The sequence below is a fragment of the Choloepus didactylus genome, chromosome 1, assembly GCF_015220235.1.
Source record: "Choloepus didactylus isolate mChoDid1 chromosome 1, mChoDid1.pri, whole genome shotgun sequence".
Classification (NCBI taxonomy): domain Eukaryota; kingdom Metazoa; phylum Chordata; class Mammalia; order Pilosa; family Megalonychidae; genus Choloepus; species Choloepus didactylus.
The window spans coordinates 55,242,286-55,265,651 of record NC_051307.1 but is presented as its reverse complement, the minus strand read 5'-3'; positions in this window follow the sequence as shown (position 1 = coordinate 55,265,651).

The window sequence follows — 23,366 nt, the reverse complement described above, 5'->3', positions numbered from 1 at the left end:
ATAAAAGTCAATCCATTTCCGGTATTTTGCATAAAGGCAGCATTAGAAAACTGGAACATAACCTATCTTTATTCTTTTTGGTTTATTTAATTTTCTTTGAAAGAGGATTTCTATCTCAGATTGATAAATTTCATAGGTTTGTACATAAAGAAATGCCAGTAAGAGGTTCTGGGATAGCAATAATTCTCATTGGCTCATAGTAAAACTCTTCATGACCTAGGGTCATTTGTGCTCCTATTTGATTGTATACATGTGAATTTGACTATGTGTGAGTAATAATAATAGCATTCCTTTCCAGCTGTCAGAGATAAGTAGCTGTAGGACAGTTTACATTTTTTCTTCTCCACCTTGAATCAAAAACCAACCATTTTCTATTAAAAAAAAAAAATCTCAAGTCAATATATTGACTTTATTTATCTTTGTCATCTCTGCAATTCTTTTTAACAAATAGAGTTCAGAATGTATACAAAAGCTAGGTCCTTCCTGCTGCTCCCACCAAGGTATTTTTAGTTTACCACACTATGGTGCAACCCTTCTTTTGTAATACTGTCTGCTAGCTTTTTCTCATCTGCAGTTTCAAGTTATCACCTAGAGGTGTCTTACTAAACCTCTGTTTATCATTGCATCATTGAGAACAAGGAATATATATGTCTCTTGGCTTCATCTAAAAAAAGAACTTATATATGTGTTTCTCATCCTCCTTATTGTTTTGTGTGATAGTATAAAGAAGAGAGAAGAGCCATCCTTAATCTTCCATTTTACACTCAGAAGTCTGAGGAAACATTTGACAGTTGCTACTTAAAATTTAGAATCTTATCTGCCATGTGTTTAAGAATATTTTTTAAAAAAGATGTCATCATGACTCTCACACAAATATAAAACAAGCAAGCATTAAATATTTTATTAAACTCATAAATAGGGAGGGGATCATTAAGATGTTACTACTGATTCAAAGGAGAATTCAGTGAACACACATTTATGAAAAGTTGGAATGAATTTCAAATAGATTCAAAACTGGTCAATATCCACAGCCCAATAATCAATCGTATTTTGCTGAACACAACTAATTTGCATTTATATAGAGAAGCATAATTTGTGTTATTATCAATTTTCTACAATTATAGTTCTGTAAAATAGCTCAAAAACCATGCAAGCTGTAAGATATGGCAGAGCTGCACTAGGCAGGACCACCAGTAATCTCTTTTGCCCATTTCAGTTATTTTATAATGTTTCCTGAAACACATGGATGAGGAAACGGGTTAGATTTTCCAATCACCATGCTACAATTTCAGTATTAACACTTGGTCTTCTGCTATTCATAGCATATGAATTTGCTATTACTCCCTAAACCTTTAGATTTATACCAGAATTTTAACTATGATGGACCTATATGTGGATTTCCTTTGTATTAGTCCTGCTTGGGCTTGTAGAAATTTGTGAATCTGTAGTTTGATATGTTTTACCAGAATTTGAAAACATTTCCCCAGTGTTTTTGTAAATATTTTGTCCCATTATCTCTGTTCTCCTTCTGAGACTCCAATTACACATATTTTATAATTTTTCCCATATGCCATGTCTTTATATTCTTTCATGCACTTATCATAACTTTACTTTCTCGGCTTATTTTGGATACTTTCTATGGATCATATAAATGGACATTTTATGTATTTAATTTCTTCATTTTAATTCAGTCCGATGCCTCTCAGGCTATAAACTCATATTTAGGTCTTAGATAAATAAGAGTATCCATGGATCAATGTGGGTTCCCTCTTGTCATCTCCCGTGTTGCTCTTTCCCTATCAAAGTGTGTGTTATTTTAATTGTTTATTTTAAATTATATTTTCATGTAACATTTCTAAATTAATCTCTCACTTTAGATATGATTTTCCTTGATTTTTTCTTCCATTAATATAGCATGATTAATTTTGTGTAGATATAAAATTGGCATTTGAAATGCCTATGAATAGTTCTTATAAACACTTTTAAATGTTTTCTATTTTCATGTTTATTTTTAATTAATATTTTCATTAGGTTAGAATATATGACCTTCTTGTTGAAAAGGAAAGACAAATAATTGATTGTTATTTTCAACTCACTGAAAAAATGTTAAAAGCATCACATATTTCTTTTGTGTCAGAGCTATGAAGTTTCAAATGCATTTATAAAAGCATTTGCAATGCTTTGCTCTGAATTGAAAAATTATTATTGTACATTAATTAACTGAGCCCAAAGTTGGTCATTGCTCATCTGAAATACCCACATAGTCAAAAACAATTACATGAGATAACAAATGTGAGTTACTAAACACAAGCATCTTTTAGGAGTTTTAAGGTTTCTGCTCTATATCTTCAGTGAAGGGATAATTTTACAAGAAAGCATTCTAGAAATACAGCAACTCCTATCACATGATTGTTTCCAGTTTATAATATCCAGTGCCTTCAAAAAATTTAATTATTAAATTTGAAAATATCCCAAACTAAAAATTAATAATATATAATTATGATCCATTTCTTACAGGGAAATATATTAATTATTTACTTCCTTTGGGAATTGCAGTCTGCAATTCACTTTTAGTGTTATAAAGATAGAATGATTCTCCATCTGCACTCTCAAATTCTTAAGATTTTATTGATGAGACAAATTTTCAGAGCATTACTCACTTTAATCAAAGAAGCTCTCATCACGGAAGTGTGTCATATATACTTTTTGAAACGAAATGCAAAACTATTTCTCAAAAATTACAAATTGAAAATATTTAGATTACAAAGTACATAAATAATTCTAATCTATTCCCTAAAATTGATAATAGCTTAATTATTTATCAAAATACCTACCAGAATCAAACTAACATGAACATTAAGAAACAAAAAAAAAAAAAGAACGTTAAGGAGAAAATATCAACTTTAAAAACAAGGAAGAGTCTCCAACTCACTCAAATTTGATATAACTTGAGTCAAACTCTAAAATATATCATGATGTCAGTGTCCCATCCTAGGCCATCCCTCTATGGAGACACCTTGTTTACTCCACTTGGGCTGTGATATGTCATTCCAGGACACCCCACCTGGATAGTCCCTTCATGCTGCTCTGTCTTTTTCACCTTGTGTACGTTTACCCACATGCATTGGGTAATCGCCTCGCCCCACTCAGCCTCTGATTCTCATGATGGACAGTCCCCGTCCCTGGCACCTTGTAGATGGATTACTTAACCTGTTGACCTCAGCCATCCTTAACTGGGTGGCTCTCCCACAAGGAAGCCTTTCTTGCTCCAGTTAATTTCTGACTTCCATACAATTAGCCGCCTCCCAATGAGGACATAACTTTCCTCAGAATGTTTGCTGGACATAGTCACCAATGCAAAATGCCTCTATGAGGCTTCTCAGGTTCTGGCATCCCAGTCTGGAACATCATGCCCCATTCAACCGAACATGGACACTTACGCTGCATGACCTCAACTAATGACTTCACACTGATCTATTCTTGATTGGATGGTATATGTATCATTATTAATTTCCTAATATTGATGGTTATCTTGTGGTAATATAGGCAAATGTCCTTATTAGGAAATAGGTACTAAAGTTTCTGAAGATGATGGGCAACTTAAACTCAAATGAATCAAGAGAGTAGAGGAAAACAGGTGAGGCATTTACTTTGCCAGGCAGTAAATAAATAACTATTACCATAATTAGGATATTGTGATAGTTTTACAGGAATAAAAATAATAAAATTCTCATATATCCAGATGCTTTTTGTTTAAAGTCTGCTGCATCAGACCAGCTAATTTCTTGAAGAGAAAAACCTGATATTTCCATCCTCACAAGTCAGCAATTTTAATGTCTAGCAACACGTGACCACCAAAATAGCTGCAGTTTTCTGTTTTACAGCAGCAACAATCTAACAAAGGTAAAGCTTTGTCTTGTGCATTCAAGCACAGTAAAACTATTACTTCCTTTTAATTGTTAGTTCACCTTGAATAAACCAGCTGTTAAACTTCAGCTCTTCTTTCCAAAGGTCATCCCTCTCCAGAATTTTGGCCCCACTGGTCCTCATTATTTTAGCTGCACCCTGTATCTTCAAACAGATAATTTTGGGGGGAATGGCATTTTAATTTCCTGTTACCGGGAATGATGTCTTCCTTTAGTTACTCCATACAGCCTAGAGGTGGAAATCTCATTTTCTAAAAGTTTTAATTTATTTTCTTTTCACATACACTGATTTCTTGAGACTACCAACAAAAAACTGCTTTATAAAACATAATGTAAACCAGCTGTCTCCAACATCCTGTCTCTCTGATAGACAGAAAATGTAAGAGTAAAAGATGATCAAATTCAACTTTTATTTATCATATGGTACTAAAAAATCTTATCTTTTAGAGGGGTCAATCTTGCCAGTGCTTCCATCACATATACATGTTCAGAGTTAAATAAAAATAAGTTAGTGTACACATGCATATCTTATTAGGTGTTGAGTTAAAAGCAACATTCTATTCTTGGATTGTTTTTAAATTTTTATTACTTTACATAGTTATTATGTCTGAATCTTATTCATCAGGGGTGCCATATTTAACAACAACAACAACAAAAAACTTGGAAAGAAGGAAGGAAGGAGGGAGAGAAAGAATATTCAGTTAAAAAATTTTAGTATAAATATGTCCAAATTGTTGCAAGGGGCATACCTATACTTAAAAAAAATATGTATTTATCTGAAAGAAAATTTAACTTAGTTTCCTATATTTTATCTGGCAATCCTACTCCCTCCTTATGATCAGTAAATTATGTTGGCTGAAGGAAATAAACTCTGCAAAGCCAATAGATGATTCAAAGTCAAATTATATATAGAGGAAAGTCAGTGAGAACTGATTTTTAATAAACAGTTGAGATGAAAATAGAAAATAAAAATATCATTTTTCAGAACACAGTCATACATCCAAAATTCCAGAGGTTAATAGAAAAAAATTGTAGTGTATATATTGAAACACACAGCATTACATTGATATCCGATGCTAAGTTCTACCTCATTTTAAGGTTATATTAAATGTATTTTAGTAAAAATAGTAACAAGTTCCCAAGCACAATCTAATTTGACAGTCATTGAGGCAAATAAATGAGAACATAAACTGGGGTGAAGATGAATGGGCAGAACTAAAAACAATTGCTGTTAAGGTTGTAGCATCTTAATTACCCGAAGTATTGGCATGAAATACAGTTAACATAGTTGATGAGCATTTTAACTGATTTATTTTTCATTAGCCATGCTGTTACAAGGTTGTGGTTTCCTTTAGTCTGTTAAGTAAAGTTATTTTGCATCAAACAATTTTATACTAGAGACAAATTAAGGCCAGGTAAGGATTAGTTTCTATTTATGGTTCTACAATTTGCAACAGAAAACCTGAAAACTTAGATCCATAGGATTGTCTTCTTTCTAAAAATCCAATTCTTGGGCTTATTTGCAAGGATTTTTTTCAATATCCTCAAGGGATTATGATCTCTTAAATACTTCACTTGGTCCTTCTCTTCTTTTGATTCATTTATGCACATTGCAGTTCAATTCATGGATTTTGGATTTCCTATAGCACATTTTCGATTGCTTTTAGACACGATTATATATATCCAAATCCCAACACATCCCTACATCTCATCAAGCGAGCTTTCCTTTTCTCTTTCTGAGAAAATATCGAGGCATAATATTTCTGTATTTTTCCTCTCCACTTTAAAATACATGTAATGAGATCCTTTCACTCTCCAACACTTCTATGGGCTATATAATTTTCCCCACAAAGGAGGAGTAAATGAATGTGGAACAGTTACAAACAGTTACCTTTCATAAGGTGCAATAACTGCTAACATTCGTGTGACAGTTTATGCAAAGTGCTTCCCTTTGCATTATTTGAATTGCAACAAGAAGTTAAAAATTGGTAATTGTATTCAGATGAGAAAACTGAGTATCAAGTATAAGTGACTTGCCCAAAATCACATAGACATAAATTAGAAGAAATCAAATTTGAATTTAGAGCAATCTCAAATATCTCAGCTTACTCAGAGTTACCCACCCACATTGAGTCAAAAAGTAGCATCCAGTGTCAAAATGCCAAATTTAACTACATCTGAGATTGGAGTCTTGCATAACTTCTGTATCATAGAAAAAGAGTTGTTCTATAAATAACAGTAAAGAATAATCTTGGAACAAATTTCCAAGTCTAAGCAATCGTGCAAGTCAAGAGTGTTATTTATTACCTCATTTCTTTATTATCCATGTATTCATTCATCAAACAGCCATTTTTCAGACATCTATCATATAAATATGTGCTAGATGCCCAAAGAGAACCCATAGAGGATGCAGGGAGGAGAGAAGGGTTAGGAAATATACTCTGAAAGATACATCTTGAGCCTTGAAAATTTTCTGTCATGTCAAGGACTCATCCACTCTCCTGGAGAAAAATATCAAATTTAGTTGTAGTGATAAAAAAATTACATTTGTGTATGAAGCTTCGATGCATTGGAAATGGAGATCAATCTAATATTAATAGGCACTAAATTTGAAAAATGGGGATTCTTTCATTCCAAGCCCTCTCTCTGCCCAGCACAATTCTTTCCCAGATATTCACATGGCTTACTAAGTAAACATATTGAAAGAAATCATGTTGTTCTATTTAAAATTCCCCAAAAGGAAATTTGCAATTACACAACCCTGAATCTCTCCTGGAATTGTGAATAACTAGTACAGCAAGCTCCTTAACGTTTTAACATATATTATGCGTCTCTTTTACCATCAGGAAAGGGGAAGGTTAGAGGTAGGATGAACGATCTTCATTAACTAGATTTAAGAGAGATGGAGGGGGAAAGGAAAAATAAATCTCTCCAAATAAGAATTGTCTTTAAAAATCCTTTAAATATTTTAGAGAGAAGAAATATTTCTTTATCTACATAAAACAAATTCAGGTTGTGCTTAGAGTTCTTCCTTAACACTAACACTGGAAGGAAATGGGGCAGCAATATTTTGAAGTTCTAGAGTTGAAAAAATGTTTTAACCTCCACATTTTAAACCCACAAGAATTTTTTTTTTTTTTTTTTGGTGAAGCCAATGGGAAGAATTAAAGGTATATGAAGTTTTAGAAAATATGATTCCTACGTATCTTCGTAAAATAGTTACTCGAAAATAGCATTCTACTGAAATAGAAATATATCAAAATAATCAGGTCAAGAATGGGGAAAATATGTATTCAATGACAGGAACAGAATAATATCTGTGCTTACAAAATAGTGTTAAATGGCATACAAGAGATTTAAATATTCAGTATTAGATTACTTAACAAAGAAGAGAAAGAAAATTTGCTAACCTTAACAATTTTACCTGGGACACAATCACTATTCATATGTAAAAGCTTAATAATAATTAAAATATTTAAACAATGTCTATATTCAAATAGTAAGCATTTGAATATGCACAAATATTCAAATGTGTCTGTAAAACGTGCACTCAGATATATATTCATCATTATACATGGTCATTTATATATATATGGAAAATATGATCTTATAGACATGATAAACACATTCCTGAAATAAGATGATTAACATTAACATCTCTTGGTGACAAAATTATGGTATCATTATACTTTTCTGTACTTACTAACACTTCAATAGAAACATGCTTTAATTTTACAAGTGAAAAATAACTTCATTTGCATTTTAGAAGGATTCTGCAAATATTTTTAAAAACAAACTTATGACTTATGTCTTCATCTGCTCCCTTAAATTTTGTTCAAGACCCCTGTGCTCAAGTTCTTAAATCTGTTGAGAAGAGGGCTCATTTTTTATGTCCCTGATGAAAATATTCTTGGCATAAAGTCCATGTGATTCTCTACATCATTCTTCAGTTTTCCTGGTTTCTGGATCCCAGAGGAGAATCATCCCACCCCACTAGGAAAAAAAAAAAAAGAAGAAGAAGAAGAAGAAAAGAAAAAAAGAGAAAAAGAAAAACTATATATAAAACAGCAAACTGTTGCAAATTGAAAAATCTGTTTTCAGCATTCCAAGAGTTTCCCTTAATGGCAGCTGAGTGGACAGGGAATGATGAAACATTAAAGGAATAGGGAGAAGCTAGAGCTGAAGGCAGCTGACTCAGGATCTCCAGGGAGTAACTGCTTTTCCAAAGACTCCTTTATTCCTCTCATGTCTATTTGTGTGACTTGGTGCTTAGCTCAGAGATGCCTATTTTAATGAAATGTGTTACTTTCACAGTTTGTACATTGTGAGAAGTGCTTCTCACCATGTGAACATTCACTGCAGTGCTGGGCTTGGAAGTTTTAGAAATAAAATATTTAAGATAAATAAGCATCCTCTCAAATATCCTTGAAACTCTTGCTCTTTTACATATTCATTTTTAATTAAAAAAAAAACCACTGTGACCATACAAGTTTGACATAAGATTTTACTGAAATCAATATGCTTTTTTAGCCAATAATTAATTAGCTTACAATCATAAGACCCCTTTATAAAGAGTATAAAGAAATTTTCTTTGGCATTATGTGTTTCATGAATTTTTTTAGCTGTCAACCTAACAATAAGTGAAATGAATCCATAAATCTCAATTTAGTTCCAGGATGGATGATTAAGGTGCCTATGCAATAATTTAATAAAGCCCAAAAGCAAACAGACACAAAAATTAAAAAGGCAGGTAGACTTGGTACAGAAGTTAGGACTTAAACACACACACACACACACACACACACACACACGCACACACACACAAACTGCTTACTCTATACCTAATACTATTAGCCTGAAAATCACAGTTGTGAGGTCCCCATATCACATTTCTAAAGATTAATTATGAAACATCTAGGCCCTCTGCTTCCCCTGGGAACTTCTTAGAATTCTTTAACTCACATTTGCCCAGGAAATTCTGATATTCCTTCTACAGTCTGGCAGGAATAAAATTCAAACTTTTTGTGAGGGAGATCAGACCCTTTAAGAAAGTAAAGTAAGATATTCCTTGCAAAACCACCCTTCATAATATTAAGATATTCCTCTGTTTTACAAAGGATAACAAAAAATTGTACCCATAACCCACATTATCTAGGCCACACACTCTTGCTTCAATTTCTTGAAAATCTTTACATGTAAGTTTTTAACAGTCCAGGGTGAATTAATACACACAGTTCCAAGTAAATCAGCCTGGTAAGCTTTCTTGAAAATCTTGAAATAATCACAGATTTCTTTTTTTCTTTGCCATCTGTATAACACAAATTCTGTCCCACAGGAAAGCAATTTGAACATTTCTCCAAACCAGTGTGATAGGGACTTAATATTTTCTGTATAGACAAAAAGCTATCTTGAGACAATTGACATTTTGGCAAAATATGTTACAGTATAACTATTTCTCAAAACTATTCCACCCATATATCAACTTAAATTGTTAAAAATAAAGTATTTTGGAACACAAAGCTTAATTCTTCACAACCGCACCTTCCCTGTTCTGGGGTTTACAGAAAGCTGACATTTAAAAGGGCTAAATGAAGAATGCTCTTGGCATTATCTTGAAAATTGCTGTGGAATACATTACCTGTTGGTTTGTCATACAACTTGGTGAAGTCTGAGGCATGAGTAATTCCGGGCTGAGAATACCCTCTCACTACAAGACAAAATGCACACCCACATAAACAGACAAGCAAGATGGAATGCACTATTTGTCACATCCTCTTTACTTACCTCCATCAGTATGAGAATCGTCTTTCTTCTCACCCATTAGCTTTGGAACTCTCATCCCAAACAATTTATAATCTTAGCTGATTAAAGCCTTCTTCCCTTCCCAACATCCTCCCACCACTGTGTTCTCTGGAATGCCTACTAGGTGATTACCAAGTACCCAAAAAGTCTCAGACACTTTTCTGAATTTCCACATTTAAACCTGTGGTTTACTATGAAACATGTTTTTGCTGTTCTTTTTTCAGTGAATATACCATTTCCTGCAGTCCTTTCAAACAGAAACTGTTTTCTTTCAAATGCCACATATCTTAAATTTGGGAGTAGGGTTGGTATCCATCCTCCTTTTTTCCATTGCTGCTGCCAGATTTTATTTCTCCTCACCAGGAAGAGCAATTCTAGGATGTCAACCCACTCCAAGACACCCTAAGAAGGAAGTCATCTCATATTCTATCTTCCATCCTAGGTGTCAGGCAACACATCTGACCCTGAGTACAAGGCTCGCAGGGAAAGGTAACAGATTGTATTCAGACTGTCCCTTTTCACCCCTGCTCTATTTCTCTTAGTAATCCTCAACCAAAGTTTCAGGCACATTTCATTAGCCCCAGACCTTACCAGCAAGTCCACAGTCCTTAGTCTTCCACTCCAGTCCCTCTATGATACATTAATAGTCATCAATAGTTTCAGGTATCTCATCTTACTCATTAGGCTCATAACATATTCAACTCCAATGAATTTACTTTTACTTCACCCTAGAGGTGCACTATGATGATTAAACTGTGCAAGCTGTCATTATCAGAAAATGAACCATTTCTGCCATCACTAATTCAAACTTCCTACTTCACTAATTCAAACCTCCTACTGTAGGATTTTCTAACAACAAGAACTCAAATATATTGACCTTGAAGGTTTTGTTATGTGACCTTTAGCAAGTACTGTAAGTGCTCTGGGTTTTCATTTCCTCATCTGTTAGATGAATATAGTAATAATTTTCTTATAGGGCTGACATAAGGAATAAATGAATTCATATAGACAAAATGATTAAAACCATCCATGGAGGATATAGTTAATATACATTAATCATTAGCTATCATAATTATTACTGTCATTGCAACTTTCTAAGCTTCACTATAATTCAATTATTTTTTTCTTTCTTATTTAATCTTAGGATCACTATTTTCAAATGGGAACTCTACATCACCAAGCAAAACTTAAATATTTTTTTCTGCTAACAGTGCTTTTTCAGCAGCACAAGGTTAGTTTCATTCTATTACAAATTTCTGCAAATCTCTTGGCCCTATTTCACTTTCAGCTGATGTGGCTGAAAAATAAAAAAAAGAGAAAATGTATTCCCACATCAAATTCATAACAGTTCTATAGAAGTAAACATACTTATTTCTTTTTTTCTTCATTCCTCCATTTTCTACTATGTTCTATTATTTCCATATCAAGGATTTCATACCTCTAGTGACTCTTTGTTCTGAACCTTTCCAATTCTTCATGGAATCATATCTATATTCATTCAAACAGGCTCCAGTATAGAAATGGAAAACAAAATGCCTTCAAGCATCAGGAAAATAATTTTAAAAGATTGTGATGAGGGCAGATATAGGATAAGGAGTGACAGATATCAGCACAAACTTAAGAGTATATACCCTCAAAAGTATTACATTTTGTTTTTTAAACACTGCTATCTGTAAAAAAAAAGCAAAAAAAAAAAAACTACTTTGAATGTCAAATTCATTCTGTGGGAGGCCTCTGATTCTAATCCCATGTTCCCTCTTTTCTCCCTCTATATTTTCTTAGAAGATTAATTAATCCTCCCATAGCACTCAAAACACCTATGTGCATCCCACTTCTAAATTTATATTTACAATACATAACCCTCTTTTGAGGTCAAGACTCATAAATTCAACTGATTTCATGATATGTGCCGTCACATAACACACAAAAGTCTCTAGCAAAATAAGACTTGATAGTTATGCTCTAAAATGACTTATTCTTCATACTGAACATTACTATCTGTCCCCAAAGCCAGTATTCCTTCAGACGTCCTCATTTTTGTAATCAACACCTCTACTTACTTGTATAGTCAAGTCAGAAACATAAGAGTTACACTCACTGTTTCCTTCCACTACATCCCCACATCTAATACAACATTCCAGTGGAAACTACATTAAAAGTATATCATAAAAATGTCCATTTTTATTTCCACACTACAGTCCAAACCACTAGGATATCTTATTAATAATTCTGTCATTTGCCTCTAATTTCTCATCTGAGTTCCATTCTTATCAATTCCAATGACCTTTCTACACAGCATTCATTGTGAACTTTAAATAAATGTTAATTAAATCACAGCACTCCACTGCTTAAACATTTCCAACCACATCTGGAATAGAATACAATCCTCATAAAATAAACGTATAATAACATATAAGGTCAGCATTCCACTTTGGTTTGTACATTTGAGTTTACCTTTCAGATCTTTTAATATGGCATACTCTCCTCTCATCTGACTCGTCCTCTTTTCCTGGCTAACCCCTTACCCATTTTGCCTTGATTTCAATTCCTTATACAGTGCTTCCCTGTTAACACAATTTAGTTTCCCATTTTATATTTTCTCGTTTATCTTGAAAATTAAGTAGTTTCTCAGAATATTTTTGCATTTGATATGTTTAAATGTTTACTCAAATAAGTGATAAAATCAGCCTAAGTTAGAATTTATTCACACATTTCAAGAAAAAAATAGCATAAATCAGAGCAATGAAAAACACTCATAACTCATTCATAGAGTATAACTGGAAGACAGTAGGTGAAAAATATCATGTTACTTATAAGTAGGACAATAAAAACTAATCTAGCATATCTGGTTCTGGATTTCATACTAGAGTGAAAAGTTTGGGGGAGAATGCATGAAAAATAGAATAGGAGAGTGCTAAGAGTAATGAAGCAGAAATAATAATACCAACCAACCATTAAGAAAAAAAAAATACCCCGATTGGTAGAATAGTGAAGACTAGCTGATGCATGGTATATCAGAGCAATAGCTACTGAGGAGTGAAATGGAAAGGACATGAATGTGTGCAGGACTAACTGTAATAATCTAGGTAAGGCACCAATTTTGTGGAAGGAGAGAAAGACCAACTTGGAAGAGGGAGACACTTCTTGGGAACTTAGTGATGAAGGAAAGGAAAGAAAGAGACAGAGACAGAGAAAGAAGAGGAAGAGGAGATGAAGGAGGAGGAGAAGGGAAGAGATGGAAGAGTAGAGAATGGAGGGATGGAGAAAGGAAGGAAGAGGGATGGATGGTAGGTAGAAAGCAAGGGAGAGAAGGAAGGATAAAGGAAGGGAGAGAGAGAAAAGGAAAAGAAAATATTGTTCATATAGAAATAAAAAAGAATCACAATTAAAACACCTAACTTCACTTCCCCTAAACACACAAAAATGCACATGCACACACACACACACAGTTATAATAGCAATTTTAAAATTTAAAAAGCTATTATTAAGGCAATACCCATAGAAACTTATATAAGATAAAAAAAAGAGAATCAAAACATTTCAGTTAATGAAAATTATTCACCATTAAATAGCCACAGATCAGAATTAAATATCCATAAGCAAATCTTTGTAGGTATTAAAAAAAATACAACTTTGAATCAGAAAATTTAAACCTGAGAGGAAAAATGGACAACAAATGAATGATATATAATAATAGTTATTCAAACTCAGGAAAGAAATGAAGAAAAATTCAAAATAATATTGAAAATGAAAATAAAATCACAAGGTCCACAAATGAGAGTAGAATTGAATGAAAATGTAAGGGACATTAAATAAAGAGAATAAAATAGTTGATAGAGTAGAATAAAGAGGTAAAAACAAGTTAGAGAGAAGTGATTTAATTAAGAAAAGCAACAAAGATATACTAATTATATAAATGGCATCCCTCAAGAAGAACAATACCAAAGCTATAGGAATAAATACTAAGGATAGAGGAAAACCAAGGCTATAGGAAATACCAAAGCTATAGAGGGAAAAAATGAGTTTTAAATATCAAAGAATTCAAATAATTCTTTTCCCATAAGCCATTTCTGACAATGCTACTTTGAGAGCAGCTTTATCTAACCAAGAGATTACTGGATAATTTTAAGCAAAATAATTTATGGTCCCAATTGGATATACTGAAATAGTGCCATAACATTGTGAAAAAGAAAATATGGGGACAGAAGAAGAAGGATGTGTAAATGTTTTATGTTAGAATAAAGTAGAAATAACACAATTCAAAAAATGAAAGAAAAATGACAGAAGAAAGTAGAATAAGCTCATTGAATGCCAATAAGTTATTGGAGCTAGTGAAAGGATGTTATTTAAAGATGGTAAAGCATTATCAGAAGCTTAAATAAAGTAAGATAATAAAGGCATTCTAAGGGACATTTTTAGAAAGGTAGACACCAAAACTAAGTACAAAACTTCCTAATTAATAAATTTTATAACACAAATATGCAGAGAGAGCATTAAATAATACATACCATATATATAAAATAAGTATTGAGATAAACACAAGAATGTCAATAAATGTAAATGGATTAATTTACATATAAAATGAAAAAAAATCTAATTATCTTACAAAGCAAAATCAAACACTATCCTGTATCAAACAGTCTGCCTACATTGGAATTAGAAAGGTAAAAAATTAAGTGATGGACAAAGGTATACTAGGTGTGCTGGTTTGTATATATTATGTCCACCCCGAAAGAACCATATTCTTTAATGCTTTATTGCAGGGGCAGACATATTAGTGTTGATTAAGTTGGAACCTTTGGATTAGTTTGTGCCCATGGAGATGTGACCCACCCAGCTGTATGTGATAACTCCGATTGGAAAATTTCCATGGAGGTGTGGCCCCACTCATTCAGCTTGGGCCTTGATTGGTTCACTGGAGCTCTATAAAAGCTCAGGAGCCCACAGCCAGCTGGAGCTGAGACAGACATTTTGAAGATGGCCATTGGAAGCTGATGCAGACATTTTGAAGAATGCCATTTTGAAACACAACCTGGGAGAAAGCAGATGCCAGCCATGTGCCTTCCCAGCTAACAGAGGTTTTCCAGATGCCAATGGCCTCTCTCCATTGAAGGTATCCTTTGTTGATAGACACTTTATGACCTTAAGACTCTAACTGTGTAACCAAACAAACCTCCTTTTATAAAAGCCAATCCATTTCTGGTGTTTTGCATTCCTGCAGCATTAGCAAACTGGAACAGATTTTGGTACCAGAGAAGTGGTGTGCTGGTGCTGCTGAGCTTGCAAATACCAAACATGTTGGAACCACTTTTTAAATGAGTAAGGGGAAGATTCTGGAAGAACTGTGAGGAGCTTGATAGAAAAGGCCTGAACTGCTTTGAAGAGAATGTGGAAATATGGACTCTAAGGATACTTTAGGTAGGCCTTGAGCAGAAATGATGAATTTGTTGTTGTGAACTGGAAGAAAGGTGATCCTTATTTCAAAGTGGCAGAGAATTTGGCAAAATTGAGTTCTGGTGTTGGATGGAAGGAGAATTTGAGAGCAACAAGCTGGGATACTTGGCCGATGATATCTCAAAACTAAAAGTTGTAGATATAGCATGGCTTCTCCTTGCAGCTTATAGTAAAATGTGAGCAGACAGAGATAAACTTAGAACTGAACTCTTGGGTTCATAGAAACCAGAAATTGATGGTTTGGAAAATTCCGGGCTTCTAGGGGGTAGAACACCAGAAGCTACAACTCAACATGAGGATTTAACCAAACATGGAACCCTACCACCATTTCAGTACAAGCCAAGATTGGAGATGGAGTTAAGCAGAAAGGATTTGTGGAAACTCCTATTGTCTGACAGCTTTGATCCCTGGGTGCTTCTTTTTTTTTTTAAGCCAACAGAATTTTTGCGAGATCTTTATAGATGGAGCTGCTACCGGTGTGTATTAGAGGAGACAAAAAAGGAACAAACTGAAGGAAAAATTTCTTCAAAGACAGAGCCATGGAGGTTGAGGTCTGATGTCAAGAGGTCTTGAGCTGGGAGAGTGGAGTGGCCCACATGCATGGAAAGGGTGAGTTTGCCCAGAGGTCGAGGGTGGGCCTTCCACCTTGATGTTCAAGAAGAGTGCTGTAAGCCCAGGCCTCAGACATAGTGGAGTACATTCCCAGGGAATTGAGGAGAGCCTGGCTGCCACCCCACTGTTCAGAGAGGGGTTCAGAACCTTTGCTCCAGAGAAGCAGAGTCCAGGTGGCACCCCAATGTTTGAGGAGGGTGAAGCTGAAAAGGTGGTTTCCCCAATGTGTGGATATGTTGGAGCACTCACCCCTGAATTTGGAGAGAAAAGGACTGATGTGTGGGCCCTTGGAAAGTGTGGAAAAGCTGCTCTCTCAAGCCCCAAGTGTGCAACATCATTCTGTAAATGACTCTCAGACTTTGAAAGTTAATAAAGTTTGCCCTGCAGGTTTTAGGAACAGTTTTGGTCCCTTAAACCCTGTTTTCCTTTCAGTTTCTCTGTATGGCCATGGGAATGTTTATCCTATGACTGTCCCTCGTTTGTATATTGGAAGCAAGTAACTTGTTCTAAGTTTCACAGGTCCACAGCCAGAGGGGAATTTTGCTTTTGGACAGAGCATGCCTATAACTGATTTCGATGGGATCTTGTACTTACTTACCTATTGTTACTGAAATGATTTAAGTTTCTGTGATATTGTGATGGATGAATGTATTTTGCTTTTGGAAAGAATATGTTTTTCTGGTGTCCAGGCAGTGGAATGTGCTGGTTTGTATATATTATGTTCCCCCGAAACAGCCATATTCTTTAATGCATTCTTGTAGGGGCAGACATATTAGTGTTGATTAAGTTGGAACATTTGGATTAGGTTGTGCCCATAGAGATGTGACCCACCCAACTGCAGGTGATAACTCTGATTGGAAAATTTCCATGGAGGCATGGCCATGCCCATTAGCATGGGCCTTGATTGGTTGGTCCACTGGAGCTCTAAAAAAGCTCAGAGAAAAGGAGCTTACAGCTAGCTGTAGCTGAGACAGACATTTGGAAGATGGCCTTTGGAAGCTGACACAGACATTTTAGAGAATGCCATTTTGAAATGCAACCTGGGAGCAAGCAGACGCCAACTTCATGCCTTGCCTGATAACAAAGGTTTTCCGGATGCCAATGGCCTCTCTCCAGTGAAGGTACCCTTTGTTTATGGGCACTTTATTGCCTGTAACTGTGTAACCAAATAAATCCCCTTTTATAAAAATCAATCCATTTCTGGTGTTTTGCATTCTGGCAGCATTAGCAAACAGGAATACTAGGAAAAGGAAAATGATAAGAAAACAGGGAGTTACAATCTTGGCATCAGAGAAAGAATTCAGGTCCAAAAGTTCTAAACATTGCAAAGAACATTGAAATACTACAATTCAGTGTGATAACCAACATATTTTATGGTCATACTTTTATTTTTAAAATTTTCATAATTTTTATCATATATACTGTGAACATTTACAAAAACTGGCCATAAATTCTTTCATAAATATTGCATTAAAAAGTTTCATGAAGGATAAAAACTATATAGTGTACTCTTTAATCACAAATCTATACAATTTTCTTGGCCCAAGAAATTGTTGCTGTCTTACCTTCAGAATGTTTACAGCCCAGACTTAGAATTTGATGTTTCTCCAAGAACCCTTGTTTCCTTTAGGTGAGTAAGGATGATTGGAAACATACCTAGGCATTGGGTATGCCCATTGCTACAGCAGAGTCAAAACTTCTAGGAACTACTCAATGGACAGTGCTAGAAAATGTATCAAAAAAAAGTGAGCTAATACTAATGCCATCAGTTTTAATACAGCATCACAGGTTTCTTAAGCCAAAAAAAAAAGAAAAAAAAAATCACAGAAGTGCTTCATAAGTTAGAGGCACAGTGTAAATGTGAGAGAAAGATTGGACACTTTCACTGTCCATATTTGTATACTATGATCAACAAACAGAATAATAGCACATATTGGATAAAAAGCAGTCCACAAATTCTTAATAGTACTCACAGAAGAATGCCAAATAATAAATTTAGTAGAAGTGAAAGAATTAGAAAATCTTCATTTTGCAGCCGCTGTTGAAATAATTGATTCACCAAAGATAATCAATTGGTGTTAACACAATAAATGAAAGTTATTTTTTGACATAAAAATGTCCACAAATTATCAGGTTATCCCACAGATTGCTTTGTAAAGAAAGAGGGAGAGGTACCTGCAGAATGGATAATCTGGAGGACACCATCTTAACCAATACTGAAATTTGATATTAAAAATAATGAAACAAACCGACATCATGCTTTCTAGTATGAGACATTAAGAGGGAAAGAGAATCACCTATATCGCATTGCTAATAGAAATATTTAACTTGACTCTAATCATGAAGAAATAGTCAGACAAATCCAAATTCAATAACATTATCCAAAATAACTAACAGGAATGGTTAATGTCAATGTGTTTGAAAAAGAAATTTACAAAAAAAGAACAAACTAAATTCTGACTGGTGATCTCTTCTAGATTAAATGATACTAACCAGTCTAGTCATGAAAATTAATTGTACTTTGTCATTGGCTGGATTCCAGGTTAGAAAGCAAAGCCATCAAAGATATTGGAACATATGAGAATATTTAAAATCTAGTCCATATGTGAAAACTTAATATTTATCAGTGTTAACTTTCTTGAGTGTGACAATTATTTATTGGTTTTATAAAACATGTTTTTGTTTAGATTATACATTCTGAAGATTTTAGTAGATAATTTGTACTAACTTGTGCTTAAATGGCAGAAAGAGAGAGAGACCACTACAAAGAAGAGAAGGAGGAAGAGGAGAGGATGATGAGAAAAGAAGAGGAAAAGGAAGAAGGAGGAGGAAGCAATTTCACAAGAAAAATAATTGATAAACCTAAGTGTAAGTAATGGAAGAAAAATAACTGAGGGTCCATTGTATTATACTTTCCATTTTTCACTGGCTCTGAAGAATTTCAAAATAAAAGATAGTGGAAATGAATCCATTCTCATAATCCTTAAGGCTGTCAGCTCCAAGGGCAAAGGACAATGTCTATTTTATGCAAAGTAGTAGGCAAAATGTCTGGCTTTTAAAAGACCTCAAAAATATTAGCTGAGTAAGTGAATGCACATTGTTCTATTTCCATTATTTAGGGATTGATATGTCGGTTCCCACAGAATGAAGAACCAGGAGATCTTTGTCCCTCTGAAAATACTGATGTGTTTCCTTAAATCAGGTAATATAAACCAAAGTTGACATCTTCCTTTCTTTCTGTCTTTTCAACCTTGTTTAAAATTAAAGGTAATCCTCAAATTCAGAATCATTAACTCAAGTTAATTAAAAAATATATCTTTATTATGGATTTTAATGTAATTGGTTTTATTTGCATATATCATAATTTTTGTGTGGATGCAGAGTTTGATTTCAAGCTCATATATGTAGATTCAACCATGAAAATTGCTGTTTCAGTGGCTATTGCTGTAAAAGAAATTACCTCAAAACTCAGTGCCTTAAAACAATCACTTTATTTAATTCACAGTTTTGTAGATAAGAACCTGGGGAAAATTGGACAGGAAGTTCTCATTTGAGGTCTCCCATATCAGAAGTAGGGGCTGCAGTCTGAAGTTTGATTCAGTTGGTCATTCCAGATGACTCACTCCCACAATGCTAGCTGTGGGCAGGCTGCTCAGTTGTGTTGTCCACCAGAATGCCTATATGTGGCATCTCCAGCATGATGATCTTTTAGACTATTTTGTTTTCTTATATGGGAACCTAGGTCCTCCAGATCAAGCTTCTCAAGTGGCTCTTGGCATTTTATAAATGGATTCATAGAGAATCCAGTTGCTTCATAAAATTTCTCCAACTTGCTTCATAAAATTTTCCCTTGTAAGCCAAGTATCTACTCCCTTCATTAAAGTTCCTTGAAAGGAAAATATGGAGGACAATTCCTTTCTTAGCTTCAGTAGTCTGCTTCAACCTTTCTGTCAAAGATTGGCTGAGAACTAAGCATTGCCATCTTCTGAAACCAGCTCTTCAGCATCCCACTGAGGGCTTTTACAAGAGGTTTCCATTCAGCACCCTCAGATTCTCTTTAACATTCCTTGTCATCTTTTCAAAAAGTGTCTTAAACAGTTCTCATGCATCTAACAACAACAAATTGAAAAGCATATTTACCTTGGCAGAAATATGGGAAAATATCTGGGGGCTGGGGACATTGAGGAAGTTTTAAAAATCATGGTCACTCACACTGGTATCTGTGAACACGTGTGGCTCCCGATCATCCTCTACTGGGGTTTGGCAGATTAGTAACTGGGGAATGTAAGGAAGTTGGAATAGCCCTGAATTCTATCCATTTTAAACATATGTTCAAGGATTGGATAGGATTTATTTGAAGAAAGGCTACAACTACTAATTTTTTAAAGCACTAACAAGTATTTCAAAATCAATTTATTTTTGAATATCTATGTTAATTTACTTTTCCAAATAAAAACAACACTGTGGAAGATGTTCGCATGTCACTGGCATTCTTTTGATGCTTAGCTGTTCATCTGGTATAACATTAGGTTAGTGATTAAATGAAAAGGGAAAGTTGGAGATCTCAATTATTTGGCTAAGGCATTTAACCCAACATTGCAGGTTGGCATTTTGTATGGCTTTAACTTAAAAGCTGATATTTAGCAAAAATATGAAAAAATAGATGTCCTCCCCCATATACATTTTATAAAGGTTAAGTGCACAATGTTTCTATTGTAAGGTGATTCTTGAATTGATAGCAAATGTACTGCCTTTTTTAGAGATGTCAACCGCAATACGGTTCATTAAAAAATGAGCCCAAATCTTCTTTGCTGTTAATGTCTTCGTCTCAGTATTTGAAATAATAACATATGCTTGACTCCCTCACTCGGAAAATTCATTGTCATTGGCTTTTATAAATACCATTTAATATCATTTCTTATCATCATAAGATGGTTTATTTTTCTATAATTTTAAGCCCTGATGTGTTTGAGACTTAAACAAGTATGCTTATGGGAAATCTATACTTTCTGTATGATTTTTTTCTGTACACCTACAACTGTTCTAATTTTTAAAGCATGTTTCTAAATGTCCAACTTTGAACAACTATAGAAGATGATTCTGCAGAATATGTACTGCTACTCACACCCTACAATGTGAAAATCTGCATAGTAGTTATTGCCCTATATAGATCAAAGGGCATTGGAATGTATAAGCAATGATTTTATTTACTTTGTAGAGTACAATCAAATGGAATGTTATGAAACTCTGGGAATATTATATTTACTGTGAAGAATCTTGTTCCAGAAACATGAAGTGTGAAATGCCTCAAATTACATAGAAAATGCAGACACACACACACACACACACACACACACAGAGAGAGAGAGAGAGAGAGAGAGAGAGAGAGAGAGAATAAAAAACGATTTTAGGAAACTTTGGGACTCTATCTTAATATGTAAATGACACATTGACTTTAATGTTTCTCAACATTAAAGCTTTGTAACAGATTTTGTCACTTTTGGGTTCTGGAAATTAATGCAAATGAATTCATTTACTAAACCACTTGATATTAAAACTTCTAGATCTAAATAAATCTAGTTACTTATTTTCTTTCTCTGTATCTGACAAGGAAGAAGAAAAATGCTCTTTTGGACATTGCACCTATGCATTTTTTGCTTTATAATTTGAATGCTGATATCTGCTTTTCTCTTTTTGACCATTAATAGACTGAATTGTGACAATTTGGAATTTTGCCACTGGGGAATAAGGGTATGTATAGTAGTGATGCTTTTCAGATTGACTTTACCAATTCTTACATAGCGTGTATAAATTTTGGTTATTGTTATACTATTAATATACAGATTTTCATCAGTGAAAAGATCAGTGCAATTAGGTCTCCTTACCTATCAGCATGAAAATAAGAAGTTTCTTCTTAGGAATCCCTTATCAATTGCTCAGCCTTCATAACTTTTGCTTTCCCTTTCCACAATTCAAAATAGTTGATTCAGTATGCCATCACCCATCTTTCCACATCAGGAAATGTGGAGAGTTTCTGAGAAAAAGCACATAATTTCTTCTCTAAAATATTTTACTTTTTAAAATGTTGCCAATGAATATGTATCTTTTTATGGCCAGAACCAGAAATATTATTAAAATCTGTGTTTGACTTATTACAGACAGTTTTTCTTTCTTCTTCTTGGCCTTTGTTATACCTAGCCACATCTTCCCATACTCAAAACTATAGCATTTCTTTCCAAACCCCAAGTGCAAAGTGAATGCAAATTGACTGTATATCTTGAACTCTCTTAAATAAAGCATTTCCATGGTTAAATGAATTTCTGAAAAAAACACTATGTTCAGTTTTTAAGAAGATTGAAAGTCTCCATTGTTCATTTATCATCATATACGAGAAGAATGTTTGTGTTGGTTTCACATGTACCTTTCAAGTGGAAGATACACAGTAAAAATAACCTTTCAATAATATCAGGCACAGCCAGCTCCATGAAGAACCCTGGCTGTTTGGTTGACTAAATTATAGCAGTTGTGATAAAACTTCCTTAACCAAACAGCTGGGATTTTATTGCTTTTTCACTTTTCTTAAATTGCTTTCACACCAAGCCTCATCTCATCCTAGTAAATAAAGAGTGAGATTTTATATTTTAATTTTCCTTCAAGCAAGTTTAGAAATCTCCAAATTGTACATTTCAGTTAAGTAAAGTTGTAATCTGACGGGTTTAGCTTAATTACTCAATTTTATCCTCTTCACAAACTAATTGACAGTGATAAACAATAGGAGATAAATACTTTTTTACCAGGAATAAAGCCTAGAACAATGACTCAAAAATAACATTGATCTGTCAACAATGGTCCTCATAGTTGAAATAAATACTTATGAAAAACAAGAATTAAAAATATGTCTGGAGGAATATATGAATCTACTCAGAAAACCTGTTCAGGATCACTCAGTCATTGAATCTTCTCTGCCCAGGTGTTCTATCTGTTTAAAAGACAGAAACTCAGAGAAAATCTTTTGGATAAGATAATCTTTAGATTACTATACAGATGCCAGAAAAATAATATATCTTTAAGAAAATTGAGGCAAATCCTCAGATATTTTGAATTATTAGATGCTAGTCAAACATCTACATGTACAACCCAAATTTTGGTACAAACATTGTGTTCTAATGGCAAAAATTCTATACCAGGAGTGAGAACTGGATTCTGCCAGTAATTCATGTAAACATGGCATTGAGCCTCAACTTCTATTTACTAGAAATCAGCAATTTCAAAGCTTCTGATCATTTTGTATTGATGTATTATTCACATTTATATAGCCAGAAGAATGAACAAGGATTCTAAATGTGTGATTTAGTGAGTTATTGCTTTTGTGAATGAATACTTAATATAGAATCAATTTCAATCATTCATTATTATTTGTTCACAAAAATGAATGAAACTGGTAGACCAATTATTAAGTATAAAACAATTATAAAAATCTTGATTTCCAATTTAATTATTTCTGGGACTGAAACTGGTGCTATCAAATGCAGTGAAATATTTTACCAGTTGACTAAATATAGGTTCTCCAAC